At 43.8% G+C, this 8,688-nt stretch overlaps 1 protein-coding gene across 2 annotated transcripts in view; it reads right to left on the bottom strand.

The window, feature by feature from the left end:
* Positions 1-8,260, bottom strand: part of LOC111219696 (C-terminal-binding protein 2) — a 111,077-nt gene extending 102,817 nt beyond the window's left edge. For both annotated transcript variants that reach the window (XM_022742416.1, XM_022742418.1), the window contains exon 1: positions 7,995-8,260. The gene's annotated coding sequence lies outside the window, so the exon portion shown is untranslated. The remainder of the gene's footprint in view (positions 1-7,994) is intronic.
* Positions 8,261-8,688: the final 428 nt, after the last annotated feature.

Raw genomic sequence — 8,688 nt, 5'->3', positions numbered from 1 at the left:
TGAGATGCTCCTTAGCTTTGATAATAAGCACCTCACTGATGAGTGTGCATGCAACTGTGTCCACCACTGTGTGTAAAGCCTTAGTTAGCGTTGCCCTAGTTCAACTGTGTATGTGCCATCTCTCCTGTCACAGGCAGTTTACAAGACTGGGAACGAGGGTTGCCATCTGTCTCACCTCAATGGGGCGCACAGAGGGACGTTTTGCACAGTTTTGGCATGCCTGACTTCCCCTAATGCTGCACAAATGTTTAGAGACATTACATAAGCAATGAGACCTTCACTTGGGCGGAGGGGGAATGGAGATGGGTACGTGCAGAGGAGGAGGGGGCAGATCAGGAAGTGTGAGAGAGAAGCCGTGGCCCTTTAATTCTCCAGTCTAACCACACTTTCAGGCAGACAATAGCATTATAGGGCTGAATTGGTCTCGCTATAAGGCACGGGTAGTTTTGCAACCAATGTAAAGTTTAACAGCTCCAGTAATTTTGTCTTATATCTAAATTCTGGGCAATGCTGCAAGGTGCCAGTTTTGATAGAGGATGTTGTTGCAATGCACTGTCACAAAAGCAGCCAGGATCAACTTTTTGTTGCCAGTGTAACCTACAGACAATGGCTTCAAAACTTCTCTAACCTTTAGAAATAGTGCATTGCAACAAAGACACTATTTCATAATGGTGTTGCTGATACCAACGCAGTGGTCTCACTGAATGAAAGAGTGAGCCTTAAGCCACAAGAACAGCCACAGTGGGAAGTCAGTCAGAAGTGGATCAAACCAAACCTAACTTCAGCTCTGCACCTGTGCGCAGCTGCACAGAGAGACAGGGCAATCTGAAAACAAAAAATAGAGTTCACTCACTACACGGAAAGGTAGAACTGGGCTCAATGAAATATAGCCTCTGCTGGAAACCAGGAAGAAGAGGAATAGCAACTTGATGCTCAGAGAACTGAGTGCAGCACAGCCAAAGGAAAGACGTGTTGTACACAGTGAATGTCCTGGGAGAGGCTTAGAAAAAAGGAAAAGTGCTAACTTTCAAGGACACTTAGACGTCTTTTCAGACAAAACAGTGACTTAAAGGGAAAAACACATTCAGAAGTGTGTGACACATCTCCTCTGAAATCTACCCAGTTAATGCTTCAGTACATTCTCTCCACTTCAGATTGTCTAATTTTGGTAAAAGATGATTTAATGTTGCCTCTAAGTGTGAACTTGCCACTCCATTGTCCTTCTACCACATGACCACCTTGTCGCTCCTTGTCTCTCAGCACTCTTTTGAAATAAATGACTACAGGTCACTTAGTCTCTTGTCTCTCAAACTGACAATGCGTGACACACATCTCTGCATATGACATTAGATCCGAGAAGTGATTTTCATTGTTTTTACCATATGAATTATGACTGCAGTCAGTTATTTCCACCCACAAGAACAGGTATAAGCCTACTGTCACTGAGCACTGTCCTGCTGATACAGAGACCAGGTACCCAGGTACAACTGATAGCAGTCGGTTGTACATTCTTACAGACACATTTTGCCAATTTCACAGGCAGAAAACCCAAGGAGGAATCACTTCTGTGCTCTCACAGGTTGGGCTGCCTGCACAGCAGGTGCTGGCATCCTGAGGGTGGGGGTGGAGGATCGCATGAGCCTTAGCGCGGCTCTCCCTCACCATCAGGTGAAAAGACATGGTTGTCACATGGCTCTGAGGGCACATGTCTGTCTACACCCTCCCCAGGCCATCAGCGGCGTTAGCAGCAGTAACGGGGGAACTTGCCCTACCAAATTGGAGACAAAAAAAAAAAAAGGGGGGGGGGGGGGGTACTTGGATGGGATTAGCTACGGTTTAAGTCACAAGACCATATATTAATGGTAAGGAATAAAAACAGGCCTGGACAAGACAATTTAACTCACATGTCACTGTCTGGTCTGTTACCTCACCTCGGATGAAACTGCAACACAGCAAATCAGCTGAATTTGCACAATTTTCATTTTTTTTTTATTTGCTTTACTTCAGTTTACAGTGGTTGGTTTTAAATTACAGGTCAGACTGAGAGAATGTGCGGCAGTCTGCTGGAATTTACTGTGAGCAGCGTGACTGAACTGTATCAATGCCACATGATGTGTTCTCAAATGTTCTGAGAAATTCTATCCTCAAATTACACATTACAAATCCATGGAAATTCATCAGTCTCTGTATTAGATAAGAGTAAAATGAAAATCTTGTTTAATTATTGTTCGTTAAACAACGCCCATAAATTCCAGAGTTTTGTGGATAGCCTATCAAATAAAATGTCATAGGATTCACCAGTTGCTGATGATTTCAGTATGTATATCACGTCAGCCACACTGGTGGATATCCCATTGGTTTTTTAACTATATCTCTATCACTGATGTTGTTGCATGTCAGTAGTGAGGTTTGCTGAAAGTGATCGTTTAAAATGACAGTAGGCACAGCAGCAAGGAAATGCTACAAGTGACCCCCACTCCCACGAAAAGCCAAAGCCCCCCCCACCAACTACCTATGGTGACCTCAATCACCAATCTTATCACTTCCTCGTATTGCACACATACCGTGAGGTTTCCTTGCGCTTGTTCAAATTTATCTATGTTAATGGTGCTGTGTAAAATGCACGCTTATCTATGAAGACATTTGTGTTGCATAGAATTTGCCAGAAAACGAGACACAACGCAACAGCTTCATTAATGGGGGGCTGATATGCAGATACGCGAGGATAAGCTGCAGATACTGTGTGATAAAGGGTTGAGTACAGCAGGCTTCTTAGGCCGAGCATGCTGCTACCGCGGTGGTCCTTCTCCCTCCTTCACAGCCTGCCCTGCAATTAATGACACACAGTGATCTTCCTGGAACCACCCCCCACCCCCACCCCGCAACTTGTGTTTGTGCGTTTGTATGTATTTATGTATGTGACTATGTTAGTGCGAGCTCACATGCATGTATGAGAGACAGCTAATTTTCTCTACTGTGCGCCAGAAGGATAACCGCTGAATTTGTATTCAGTAATGAGACGGGGTCTGGGAATGATGGTGAATTTGTAAGCATGCACCATCTCCCATAATTCCATTTAGTAGTCCTGTACACACTTATACATGCAGGTGGTTGTTACGGCAGCCCCCCTGCCCTCAGCTCTCATCAGGCTCACACATCTCCAAAGAAACCAAGGGCAGGAGAGGAGGAGATATTGCAAATCACATTATAGGACATGAAATTAATCCACCCTCCCCAAACATTTGGCCTTCACACAGTTTAACCTTGAAACTGCTTTTTACTCCCTTGCATGAGCACTTCATAAACCCCCCAACCCCTCCTCCATCACATCCAAAAGAACGAGTCTGACATTACAACAATGGCTCTGCCGAGGTAATTATTCAATAGGATCCTTCACCGTGCTGATGATACGTTGTAATTTCATTTCACTTACGTCTGTTTCATAATGTAATACACAATTGAGCAGGGGCACTTTACGTCCCAAAAGACCACTTCCTCCTTAAGATAATAAAAGCCTTTTGTGCTTGCCTTTGAGAAATCCTTGGTGGATTATGTGAGTGCGGATTCAGGAGCACATCAATTAATATGCATTAAATGAAAGAGTATTAAGTTGTAAGAAAATAATTAATAACTCTAATTGCTGTGCTGCTGCTTTGCCCAACGACATCTTACCTTAATGCTAACAGGACTGTCTGACATCGTCTACAGGGGCCAAAGTACAAGCGTCACTTGACCTTTTACATGGCTGAAAGACATTGCACTTCCACTTTATTACATGGTCACCTCACTCTCCCCTGATACTAATGCAGAGTAGTACAAGATAAAAGCCCAGAGTGACTGTTACATCCAATCCAATAGCAGCAGAAAACTCCCTATCTCCCAGCCAGCGCAGAAACCACACGAGATTCAGCTCTTACTAGTTTCATGCAGTATAAAATACATCTGTTTGTGTTAGAGAATACTGTAGATCTCTTATGCTAGCCCTATCGCTGGATCTCGTCCCTTTGTACGGTGCAGAGAATAGCTCTGGCACAGGGTTCCACTTTCCCCCTGTTACCATGAAAAAGACATCCACGGCTCCAATTATCCTTTACCCCTGTGTAGCTCCACAAAATACAATCGCTGCCACTGTCGATGAAATTATAGCAATGGGAGAGTAAGAGATGACAGGGGGAAAAAAAAAAATCTTACAGCCCCCCGCCCTTCACCCCTCACAAGTACACACACATACACACTCTTCCATGTGCTGAAAAACAAAGATGCAGAATGCCTCAGGAGAACAGAAAGCAAAGAAATGGGAATGACAGGCAAAATGTTTCTTTGAGATATCTTTCCAATATACCATTTCTAAAGGTTAGAGGAGTTTTGAAGCCATGAGAGAGCAGCTCCGGCTGACTGATGACGCCTTCAGTTGCTGTGAGTGGTGAAGATACTGAGTAGTTTCCACTGCAGCGCTCTGTTTTAAACTTATTCGCTTTGACCGAGAGCGATCGGCGGCAAGAATTACTGTCTTGATCAGTTTACAGTTCTACCTCCATGTGTTTTTTCAAAAATTACCCTGGCTTTCAGCTAAATCAATCTTGCCTTTGGTTGGAGATAATGAGCATGTTCACCAGGCTTCAAATGAACACCGTTGCTCCGGGGCTCCTCAGCTCAACACAGTCACATCATGCAGACACTTTTGAGGAAGGCAGAAAAGAGAAGAGAAGTCTCAGCCTTCAGAGACCAATTAAAAACACATATTCAAATTGACCTAAAAGAAGCACAGCGAGGCATTCATTTACAGTGCTGCCCCACGTCCCTGCAGCTTCACTCACTATCAGGTTCATCCCAATTGTTTTCAACTCTGACAAACAAACAATCTCAACAGAGTGGAAAGACTTGGGGGAAAAAAAAATATAATCTGTCTCATCTCTGCAGGATCAAAGACTATATCAAGAGGTAGTGAGCACACAGAGATATACTAATTTTCACACAACATGCTCTCACTTTCATTCAAAGGACATGGAGGCAGGATTTACCAGCTCGGTAGCACGGTATGCATACATTAGATGATCCTTATTAAAGACGGTGGTGAATATTAGATCATTATCGTTACTATCTCTGCCACAAGAAAGACTTGCTTCAAAGAAAATAACTGCACAGAAGACAGAGAGATATTTGCTTTCTCTATTGCCTTCATGGTGCTGTAAATATTGGAACTGACCAAAAGTATTCAATTTACAACGATATAAACTGTGCACATCCTCAAATTTAAGAGGTTGGAACGAGCAAATGTTTGGCATTTTAGGTTGATAAATAATCAATTATCAAAGTGGTAGATTCATTTTCAGCCAGTCAAATGATTTAAGCAATAAAACCTATTTAAAAGACAAACTTGAAATTGAAAAGAGATGTTCAGGCAGCGCTCCAGCACAGCACCAGTCAGAATTTCATCCATGACATATTTGGTACCACAGCCCAGCGGGTATGCAGTGACTCTGAAACATGCTCCGTCTCGCTTCCACAGCACTTCCAGGGAAGCTGCTCCCATAAATCCCCTCTAATGGTCGCTGGCGAGGGAACTTTTTAACACAGAACTTAGCAGCCACTGTTATTCACCCATACAGCAAGAGTCTCGGGATGATGGATGGTAATAAATATTGCACGGGGCTAACAGAGGTCCCCTCAGAGACGTTCAATTGCCTTGAGTGATAGGGTGCTGCTCGGCAACACGGGAGAGGATGGCAGAGGGCAGGCTCTTCACGGGGTCGACTAACTGAGTCTGTTCAATTTCCTCTCTGGAAACGCGACAGTCCCCATTCTAAATTATAACTGTCTCACAATGGGGGGGTGGGGGTGGGGCGTAAGCAGAAAAAAGGGGGTGTTTCTGCAAAAAATAAAAAAAATAAAAAAATGTTGCTATCTCAACTTTTGTATGGCAAGTTTTTCGGTTATGAATGGAGAATTGATTGTCTGGAGGTGGTAAAAAAAAAATCCCCTGTGCTGTGACCAGTAATGATTGTGAATGTACCTGGCATGTGAGGAGAAAGAACACTGCTCAGTGTTGTGACCACTTTCCTGCTGCACTTGTGACTGGAGCAGTTTAATGGAGCTTTCTGACAAGGGAGCTCTGTTGTGCAGAGCTGCCCACCATCTTAACTGCTTCCTTGACAATGGCCGACAACAGAGCAGATGTACAAGCTGCACACATCTGTAGTGGCCTTATATTCCTTCAGCCAATGCACACGCACACACACACACACACACACACAAAAGTGTGCGTACACACACCCTTCCTCAGCCAATACATACAAATGGGCACCCATAAGACAGACAAAGAGCTGCTTTACCAAGGTCATCACCTATTCAGCTTGCTGGAATCAAATCGATTATCTTGTTGTTAACTTTGCTGTATTGTGACTAACTGACAAACTAAAACAATTCAAGTTCTGACATAAGATTGATTTTTATTTGTTGCACTGGGAGGATAGAAATCATCTTAGTTAACAAGAACAAATGAGTGACAGTGATGTTTTTAATAAGAAATTAAGATAACTCCAGTTGTTCATTAATCCAACAAGTGTCCTGTTGTCATATTTTCACAGTAATCAGTGAATTAATTAGCCCAATAATGTATAAGAATACTTTAGAGTGTGTAATTAACAAGTTAACACAAGGCAATTAGCAGCTCATTCATACACTGTCAGCACCTAACAGTGGCTGTAAACATAAGATGCACTTTCCTGACAATTTTTTTAAGTTAACAGTCAGCTATGGTGCTAAATCCTCCACTGTAAATCATCATCATATCAGCTCTGTAACTATAAAAAAAATAAATGCAGTTGAGTAAAATTCAGCAAAGTGTCCAGGAGTGAGAGCTACAGAAAGTAGTTCATTATTTCCCCTCCAGTGGTTCTCAGAAAAGTCACTTCCTGGAGCCTCCAGGGGGATCATGATGGGGGGGCATCCCCAGAAACAGGAGGACCAGGTCAGTTTTACTTGCATCACTCACAATTACAACCAAGAGACCATAGAAGGTGGAAGATGACCACTTTTCTTAGCAAGTTTCTAACTCCACACTGTACAGTGTTTGCCCACCTGCAGATCTGCAACTCCTGCACTACACCACAAAATCCCTTCAGGTGGGATTCCGCGGGGCAAAAATGTCATCACACGCACATGGTGTTTGATCCACTTGCTTTTATCATTTGTGTGTCCCTGTGATGAAAGAAAGTTTAGGGAGTCTCTGATGCTCTGTAACAGCTTCGTTTGAAACTCCTCTAGAGGTGTCTTAAAATTGTGTTCAAGCACATAAACGTAAAAGGTCAGTGACATTGTGATGCAGCTAGGACAGCAGATGTGCTCCATTGTAATGCCTTGTGTTTTTTTTTTGTTTTGTTTTTAAAAAGAAAGATGCACAGGCTAAGCAGGAAGCAGCGCTGAATAATACACAGGATGACGTCTTTCACAACACTATTTTGTCTTCAAAAACTCAGTCAGTCGGGTCAAGTGTGAGGTATTAGAGGATTTCAGCGCAAATAGCCTCACTGGAAAGCACAGCACACATACACACACATATAACTCCACGGCCACACAACACACTCTGATAATGCACTTCCTATTTTCTTTTAACCGACACACACACTCTCCGTGCGGGGTCTCGCTGTGTGCAAAAACAATGTAGTCCTCGTCTTCGCCGAATACCCTTGCAAACGAAAGGTGAGGGACACTAATGGCAGCATTGAAGGGGAAACGCGGGCAATTCGTGCCCCACATTTGACAGTTAGACCAGGTTTTACGTGGTCAGAAATAATGTCCCTGTGTGTAGGCTTACAGCTCACCCGACCATTCCCCATCTTCATGGCGCAGTAAGGTGGACACACATGGTCAGAGCTGTATGCGGACCTGAAACCCGACGGCAAGCCAGTCCCTCGCTAACTCCCGTTTGAAGCATAAAAACTGGATAAAACGTGAAAAGCGGTGTTGTGGCTGCTTCTGTAATGCAGTCTTACCTGGATGAATGATGTCTAATCGCAAGTTGAGAAGCCGACTTTTTAGGCGCACGTCGGCGGCGGCGGCAGCATCATCCGCTTCGGCGAGAAATGTTTCATGGGAAGATTTGGAGTAATTCTGATTCCACCTTATTAATCCTCCGCGCGCGCGCGCGCTACAAAAGCGGCTTCTTCTCTGTTTTTGGAAGAAACGACCGAATAGAGAGGAGTGATAAGCTACCAGGGTAGAGGCTACAATGTGTTGATACGCGTCCTTGTTTATTAAAATACGGACGAGCGTAAACGCCGAGTAGGTGTCTGTCTAACTGTTTCACTGCTTTATTTTTTCCCTCTCCCTCTCTCTCTCTCCCCCTCTCTCTTTGGCTGTAGTCACACTGTCTAACTCTCCTTTTTTATCAAGGCGGGGTCTTGGGTCGTTTAAACCAATGACATAAACCAAGAAGAAGAAGAAGCCCGGCCCCCCTCCCCACCTCCTCCTTCACCACCACCACCACCACCACCACCACACACACACACACACACACACACACGTACACACGCACGCACGCACACCTTCTGCTCACATGTTTAACAAAAATTATGTGGTCAAATGGAAAGTCTTTATACTTGTACATGTCTTTTAGTCCAGTGGTTTCACATTTATATCAGAGAAAATCACCTTAAAGGGTCACTTCACCCAAATCACATATTTCAT

The sequence above is a fragment of the Seriola dumerili genome, unplaced genomic scaffold, assembly GCF_002260705.1.
Source record: "Seriola dumerili isolate Sdu_G_001 unplaced genomic scaffold, Sdu_1.0 BDQW01000068.1, whole genome shotgun sequence".
In the NCBI taxonomy this organism is placed as follows: domain Eukaryota; kingdom Metazoa; phylum Chordata; class Actinopteri; order Carangiformes; family Carangidae; genus Seriola; species Seriola dumerili.
The sequence above is the reverse complement of the archived record's forward strand: the minus strand, read 5'-3'. Positions and strand labels throughout refer to the sequence as shown.